A 9,102-nucleotide genomic window follows, 5' to 3' on the forward strand; every position below is an offset into this window, starting at 1 on the left:
CAGTATCAATATAGAATTCACATAAAAAGACAAGAATTCTTTATTTTTTTCAAGATTGATGATTAATGATAATAATGAAATTTAAAGAAATTTCTTTTCATCATGTTTATGTCAAATTCTCTTCTTGCTATATTGGAGAAAGCTTTGGTGGCCTAGTCCAAATTGCTAAATAAAGAAAGTAGTTATTTAAGTCTTTCTAAAAACATCAATTTCTATTTCACTTGAATTATAAGCCAATATTTAATATCAGATGCATCTATATTCAGAGAATATTTCTTTAAAATCTACAAATTATGTAAAGAGTCAACACAATCCTCTTCTGTGTCCTAAAAACATATAAATTTCCTCAAGAATTCCTAAGGAAATTTCTAGGAAGGTGTATGTTTTTTGTTTAAATATGCTCTCATTTCTTATAAATTTTCATCTTCACAATGATACAGAAAATGGAATATTTGCTATGATTTTTATCCACCTCAAATAGCGTAACTTTTCAATATATAGTAGTATTAGTGCAAACAGGGTGCTCGTTGGAAGCCAGGATAATGAAGTCTTGCTTATTTGGGCGATGTAGTTAGAAGAGACCAGGGCTTGGAAATGGGAATCATGCTTGGAAAGGTGGAGTGTCAGTGAAAGGGAGGAAGACCTCCAACAAGATGGATCGATGTAGTGACTGTAGAAATGGGCTCAAGCATATCAGAGGTGATGAGGATGGCACAGGTTAGGGCAGGGTTCAGATCCATTGTTTATAGGGTTGTTATGAGTTGAAGTAAACTCAACAGCATATAACAATTATGAAGAGAAAATTTTTAAAACATTACATTCTGAAATATGGAGCCCTGGTGGCATAATCCATAATGACGTGCACTAACCTAAAGAGGTGCTTCTCTGCCAGTTTGAATATGCTGTTTATACCTTAGACGAAAAATAGGCAATATCTTCCCTTGTGCTTCATAGCCTCAGAAAACCCATTGGAGGGTCAGTTATGTGTCAGTTTCAACATGTTCGCAATGAGTTCAGTTTGTCCTTCTAAAATGTCTTTGTTATTTGATACCATGCTAAAAACACACCAAAACCCAAAACATTGTTCTCTTTTTGTATGCTTAAATGATATTGAATTTACCTAAAATACAATTTTCTGATTTTAGTAAAGAATCTGAACTCTGATTATTGATCCTTGCAAGTTGCTTTTCACTCTCAGGTGATGGTATCCTTGTTTAACTCTCCTGTTCCCTCCCTTTCTTCCTCTTTCTCTGATCCTCTACTTTTCCCAGCATGATGCCTTTTATCAAGGACTGGCCCCCTCCAGACAACAAGGTCAAAGTGTGTGCGATGACATTTCATCAGCCTTACCTCTAAGGAGTACCTTGGATACACTCTCATTTTGAACATGCTAAAAGGAGGACAAATGCTCTTCACTGTGCTAAGAAGAGTCCATATTCTTATTTTCTTCATAAGCCCAAGTATGGTTAGAGGTCAAAACAGGAAATGCCATTGTTAATAGGCAGAAACATAAAAGTGTGGTTCTTAAAAACATCTTGGGCCTTTTTCCCATGAGGCATTTTGAATGCAGGAACTTTGGGTGGGAACACATGACTTCCTGTTTTCTCTTAAATCAAAGTGGAAGTTTGTTTTTGTTTAAAAATGCTGTTAAAGGTATTTTGCCTTTCTAAAAGTGGACAAAATTCAGTTCCTTTTAAATTTTTATGAACATCTTTAATCATTTGTCATGTGACTAGTTTTGATGAAATGTCATTTCATTTTTAATGAAAAATATCATGATGTGTACATCTTTGTTTCCTTAGAGAAAAATTTTATCCAGGACCCAAGGACAGGGCTAGCTTCCAATCTGTGGTTCTTGGGATCTCTCTGAGTCATAGGTGACTTGAGAGCACCTAACTACAGCCCCAACATCATACTTACTGGGTTGAAATGGAACTTGAAACAGAAAGAAAAGTGAAATAAACCTAAAAAATAAAAAGTTATCACTAAGAAAAAAATTTGGTATCTGAGTATATTGGTCTTTAAACTCCCACTCATTTTTAACCTTCCAGACTTTCTCTTAGGTCATGCCAAACAAAATCTCTAAACAGAAAGTAATAATGCAATTTTTAACAAAGAAATCCATATGTTTCTTTCCAGTAGAATAAAGTCAAGATACCTGTTTGCTCTTTTCTTAATTTAGACTATTTAAAAATATTCTGCTTACGTCTTTCTGCTGGAGAACGCTGCCGAGGAAGCATCGCAAAAGAGTTTATTCCCACCGCCGCCATGTGGAAGTCAGAGTCTCCTAAAGAGCCCGAACAGCTGCGGAAGCTATTCATCGGGGGGCTGAGCTTCGAGACGACGGATGAAAGTCTGAGGAGCCATTCTGAGCAATGGGGGATGCTCACGGACTGTGTGGTAATGAGAGATCCAAATACCAAGCGCTCCAGAGGCTTTGGCTTTGTCACATACTCAACTGTGGAAGAGGTGGATGCAGCCATGAATGCAAGGCCCCACAAGGTGGATAGAAGGGTGGTGGAACCCAAGAGGGCTGTCTCCAGAGAAGATTCTCAAAGACCAGGTGCCCACTTAACTGTGAAAAAGATCTTTGTTGGTGGAATTAAAGAAGACACTGAAGAACATCACTTAAGAGATTATTTTGAGCAGTACGGGAAAATTGAAGTGATTGAAATCATGACTGACCGAGGCAGTGGCAAGAAAAGGGGCTTTGCTTTTGTAACTTTTGATGACCATGATTCTGTAGATAAAATCGTTATTCAGAAATACCATACTGTGAATGGTCACAATTGTGAAGTGAGGAAAGTCCTGTCAAAGCAAGAGATGGCCAGTGCCTCTTCCAGCCAGAGAGCTCGAAGTGGTTCTGGAAACTTTGGTGGTGGCCGTGGAGGCGGTTTTGGTGGGAATGACAACTTTGGTCGAGGAGGAAACTTCAGTGGATGAGGTGGATTTGGTGGCAGTAGTGGCGGTGGAAGATATGGAGGCAGTGGAGATGGTTATAATGGATTTGGTAATGATGGAAGCAACTTTGGAGGTGGTGGAAGCTACAATGATTTTGGCAATTACAACAATTAATCTTCAAATTTTGCACCCATGAAGGGAGGAAATTTTGGAGGCAGAAGCTCTGGCCCTTACGGTGGTGGTAGTCAATATTTTGCCAAACCACGAAACCAAGGTGGCTGTGGTGGTTCAAGTAGCAGCAGCAGCTATGGCAGTGGCAGACGGTTTTAGTAACTGCCAGGGAAGAATATGCTACTACAGACTTTTCTGCGCTCTTATAACTTAAAATATTTTTTAAATCGTCAGTCAAGTTCACGTAGCTAAAAGGAACATTCTCATGAGGACAACCTTTTTCTGAGCCACTGTGACCATTATTATCACTGCCGTGCAGTTGACAGCTGCTATACCACTCATTCAGTTTTGTGAATGGAATTTTAATATATTGCCTGTAGTTCTTAAAAAAAAAATATTCTGCTTACATTGATTGAGGCCTTATTTTCAGCCTAAATACTTATGCGCTAATCTTTGCTGGCAAAATCCATCATATTACAAACACACCTTGGTTTAAAGTCAGGAAATGTATATGTGAGAATAATAGGGTTGTAGCCTTTCTCCATACTTACTCAATCTGTATGCTGAACAAATAATGCAAGAAGCTTGATCATATAAAGAAGAATGCCGCTTTAGCATTGGGGGAAGACTCATTAACAACTTTCAGGAGGACTTGAAGCACTTACTGATGAAGATCAAAGACTGTAGTGTTCAGTATGAATTAAACTTGAACATAAAGAAAATAAAAATCCTTAAAATTAGGCGAATAAGCACCATTATGATAAGCAGAGAAATGACTAAAGTGTTCAAGAATCTCCTTTTACTTGGATCCACATTCAACACCTTAGAAAGTGGCCATCAAGAAATCAAGTGATGTAAAGACATCGAAAGCTGGGTAAATCTGCTGCAAAAGGTCTCACTGGATTTTAAAGAGCTAGGATGTATTCCTTTGAGGACTAAAATATGACTTATCAAACCACTGTATTTTCAATTGTCTCAAAACTGTACCATGAATATGTTATGTGCCATCATGTCACTGTAACTCAAAGAGACCCTATGTACAATATCTGAACTCTGCTCGATCGTGAGACAACCTGATTGTCTCTGATATACCTCACCCATTACCCCAATCATCTCATCAAGGGTTTTCCTCTCTTGCACTGTCCCTCCACCCTTCCAAGCATGATGTTCCTCTTCAAAGACTGGCCCCTCATTGCAACATGTCCAAAGTATATCAGACAGAGCTTTGGAATCCTTGCCTCCAAGGAGCAGTCTGGTTTCACCTTCTATAGGATGAATCTGTTTGTTCTTCAAGCAGTCTATGGTATATTCAATACTCTTCTCCAGCACCACTGCTCAAAGGCATAAAAAACAATTCTTTTGAATTATGGTATTAATAAAGAATATGGAACATATTGTGGAATTCTAGATGAAAGAACAAATCTGTCTTAGAAGAAGTAGAATCAGAATACCCCTTACAAGTGAAGATAGTGAAATAATGTCTAATATATTTTGAGCATGCTATCAGGAGCTAATCCTGGGAAAAGTGTGTCATGCTTTGTAAGTTAGAGGGTCAGGGAAAAAGAAGAAGCAACTCAGTGAGATGCATTGATCCAGGGTCTGCGACAATAAACTTAAATGTAGGGACAATTGTGAGATGGAATAGGACTGCTCAGTGTTTTGTTCTATTATTTGTTCATTAAGTGGATATGAGTGGGAGTCAATTCATTGGCACCTAACAACAATAATAAATACCATATTCATCTATTTGTCTAACCATCTGACACCTGTTACCATCACTCCAAACAGCACATTGCATTTTTCACTATCATTTACAAATTCTCAAGTCACTAGGTCATAATTATGTTTAAAAGACTGACTCATCCTGCTTGACCAGTAACTCAGAATTGGGAACAATTGGAATTTACTCTTCAGTATCATACTGAAATACAACAAATATAAATGGTGATTATCACCTGTGTTGTCAAGAGAAATAGACTATGGGTTATTACCTCACGATATATCAGTTATGCTTATTGGTGGTTATTATATTTCTTTTGTCATTTCCACAGATTATAGAAACTTTACCTGATCAGTTTAGATTATTCTCTTGATATCACCTCTTCTTAGTTAAATTTTGCTGGTCTGGTTTAGTGAAAGCAAGTTTCTCCATTTTTATTTTTTGTAATTCTATGTCCAGGTCAACATCCTAGATGGAGTGAATTTTTTTTCTCCCCCTGAAAATTCTCTGTAAGCAAACATTTGTGTAACATGAGATAAAACTCAGAAGAACTAATTCATCGTTCCTTTAAGACTAATAAACAATGGGTTCATGGGAAGAGCAAGACACATCCAAAGGAGGAAAGTATCACAAAGAAAATGCACATTTACAAAACCAAATTCCTAAAATAAATAGAGGAAATAGCCAATATCAGAATTTGTGCATTTAGATTGACACCAAAAAAGAAAACTTTGCGAAATTGTCCAAACCACAATTTTGCTGTCAAGAAATACCACACAATGCCATCTAGTGACGGATTATCAATATTCGATTGATCATCTGGAGACAACTTAGTGGGGAGAAATCGCCCAGATTTCATACGTCAGGATAAAAATTCTTGTAAGAGAATTAGAGGTGATAAAAATTAGTTTTCTTTCTCCAAGTACATGTGCACGGGAAAATTTGCTACTGATCTTTGTTTTGGCAATTTTTATTTTAAATGCTACCTACCTCCAACTCTGCACCTCTCCCTCCTCCTGCTGCTGCCTTCACCATCCAGTTCCCAGGCAAACTCGGAAGCGAGGAGTGCCCGCCACGCTGCTGGCCCCCATTTGGTAACAGGTGGTGGATGCAGAGTCCTTTAGAAAGCGGTCTCAACAAAGAATAATGACAAAAAGGCACTTCAAAAAAGGGAACTAAGATAATTCCTGAAACAAAGTGTGCCAAATTAAAAATAATAGCAATAATAAATAAACTGTTGGGACTTCAAAGAGTAAAACTAAAATAGGGAGCAGAGGAAATCATCTTTGTTTCTCTTGCCAAGACTGCTGGGACCTGATCCTGGGGCTTGTTCCTTGTACCAAATCCTCCTTGAACATCCCAGAGATCTCACACTGAATGGTTAGCATTATGCCCTAAAACAACTGATTTTCTCCAACACATCTCATCTTTTACTAACAGATGGCATAGATTTATTTATTTATTTTAATTTTTCTTTCTTTTTTTTTTTTTTTTTTAGAGAAAGACCAGCAATCTGTCTACGGTTGAATTCTCATAGCCCAGTGGATTCTTTGGTTAATTTTCCTCAACTAGATTAACCATTACTGGTGCCATAGATAACAATGAAGAAAAAGTTTGCTGTGTTCATGCATATCTGTTTAGTGCTCAGTAGGAATATGCCAGTTGCTCTAAGAAAAATAGAAACTTAAAAAACCTTTGGGGATGAAGTGAAAGCTTATCAAAATCTCCAGGCTCAAGTATGTTTAGTTGTTTTCTTTTTATTGTTGCCTCTGTGTTGTGATCAGAGCACAATGTGTGGAAATTGCATAACCACTATTTCCATAAATCAAAGCTATTGAAAAATTGGAAGGTCGTTTGAAACTGCTACATAAAATGTTGGTTGAAGAAAATATCACCTTGCTATAGTGTCTAAATTGTTTCTCCTCTCATACCTTTTGTTTCTTCTGTCTTTGTCATCAGTGGGCTTTTTGGTTCATTTTTCGCTAAAATCAGAATTAGCTGTAATAAATAGGTCAACTAGAACTTTTTCCAGGTTTTCCTTTGGCATTCTGACAGTTGATCTTTGTTCTAATTGATTCTTTTTGATGGGCTGGGTTAATACAGACATGATTGCTGCTGAATGGTGTCCAAGCATGTTGTGGTTAGATGCTGTTGAATTGGTTCTGATTCACAGTGATCCTATGGATTAGAGCGAAATCCTGCCCAATCCTGTGCCATTCTCACAACCACTGCTGGGTTGAGCCCATGTTTACAGCTATTGTGTTCAATCCATTGCTGAGTCTGTTGCCAAGTATATTTTCTCAAGACTTTATTCCTCTTAATAATATGTTCAAAATATGCAACATTAAGTCTTACCATCCACACGTAGGTTTCTTTAAGTGTTAGAATTATCAAGAAAACTTAACAATGCCACAGTTGCTCCACCACCAGGGTCTTGCTCTCATCACAGTCTTGTTGCCACAAGTCTTGCTCACCTCAACTTTTGCTTCCCAGTGTAGGATACACTTTTTCTCTTATTCTAGTCCCACAGCTGATGCTGATTGTCAAGAAAATGCTGATCTGCAAGAGCATGCATGTGTCTGCAGTTAAGGTAGGTGGAGAGCAGAGGCAGCTAACTGAGGTGGCTAAGAAAAAGCCAACTTTTAGGATAATACCACAATCCATTCTCTGGCTTTTCTTATCCATTATTTCTAATTATTTGAAGGATCAGCCTTCCTCTCACCATCATTTATATTTTGAAGAATATGTAAATCAGCTGTTTTACTCTTTATTTAATCTCCCCTCCTCCCATGTTAGATAGCCAATTTTTGATTTGCCCAGTCTTATCAAACCAGTACTTTGAGGAAACACGTTAGCATGTCTTTTTTCTCTGAAGCATCTTCTATTACAGTTGAATCTGCATATATAAACAAAAGTCCAGTCCAAAGCAAACCATCAGGTCACAACAATCAACACTAGCTCTCAGAATGAAACATCTCTTCATCTGTGGCATTGTTGTGGAAAAATGGTGTAAAGGTGTGACCTGAGGCTTTTCAAATTTGAAGGGTTGAAATTCTCAAATTCTCAAAGTTGAAAGGTTCGCTGTTCTTGCTGGATACTTGAAGGAAACTTATAAGTGCTCTGAGACAAACTTTGCTGGATGATTTGAATTTGGCTGCTGAACTGAAATTGGAGCTTGAATTTATTAAAAATTAAGCATTGGGACTGCTTGACTACAACTTGGATTTATATTGGGTAATATTTTTTGCCTTTCACCACTTTCCAACTTCCTAACATAATAAATCTCATTGTTGGTACCATTAAAAAAAAAAAAAGAAAACTTTTAATGCAATATCTATATTAGAGGGGAACATTTCAGTACCATCATCTCCAAATCATTCACAGGTATATGAGGGAAAGGGGATCTAGTCTTCTTCATATCATATTTGAAAGAGTGTACTGATAAATGACTATTGAGGTCAAAGAGAATCTGAAAGCATCATTTCTATGCCATAGAGCTGTAACTGACTCATAATTGATCCTCCAGGGGGTACTGGAGGCTGTAAATAACATAAGAGGAAAAGGCCTAACTTTTTCCTGTGGAGTTACTGGTGGATTCAAATGACCAGGAAGGCAAGCCCTGTGAGTTAGCCACTATCTATACACTAGGCCACAAGAACTATCTTGAATGCATTAGAGGAGAGTGAATAAAACATTTATTATTCACAGATTTCTTTGTTCATGTTTCTTGTTTCCTCCAGAAGAAGGCTGATTATAATTATTATCATACTCACAAACAATTCTTAAAACTTAATGCCTTAGTCACAATAGTACCAATTGCCACAGGTACTATTGAAATCTAATATAACTAATATTAGTAATATTTGTAATCTTCTTAAATATAACCAACCACCGTTAGGGAATAAATTACTGGTTCTGGAACCACAGTGTTGGGAGACATTGAGGTCAGCTGGTATAACGTAGTCCACAAAGAGAATGTTCTACAACTTATTTTTTTATAAGTAGTGGCTGGGGGTCTTAAAAGCTTGCAACTAGTCATCTAAAGTAAAACTATTGATCTCTCTGTGTTCAAAACAAAGTTGTTAGGTTGTTATTAGGTGCTGTCAAATTGAATATGACCAATAGTGACCCTATGAAAACAAACCTGGCCACCCTTACACATCCTGACACATTGCAGCAGTCACTGTGTCAATCACCTAACTATCATTCCCTCTTTCACCGATCCTTTTCCTTTAATTTTCCGCATTTTGATTGACTTCCAATCTGAACTCTATCTCCAGTACTATAATTATCTTTTTGTTTTGTTTTTT

The 9,102-nt window shown here is 37.2% G+C and overlaps 1 pseudogene; it reads left to right on the forward strand.

Annotated features, from left to right (window-relative positions):
* Positions 1 to 2,268: 2,268 nt before the first annotated feature.
* On the forward strand, positions 2,269 to 3,231 carry LOC102870026 (annotated as a pseudogene).
* Positions 3,232 to 9,102: the final 5,871 nt, after the last annotated feature.

This window comes from Elephantulus edwardii, unplaced genomic scaffold, assembly GCF_000299155.1.
Source record: "Elephantulus edwardii isolate Elephantulus edwardi_28Jun2011 unplaced genomic scaffold, EleEdw1.0 scaffold00001, whole genome shotgun sequence".
In the NCBI taxonomy this organism is placed as follows: Eukaryota; Metazoa; Chordata; class Mammalia; order Macroscelidea; family Macroscelididae; genus Elephantulus; species Elephantulus edwardii.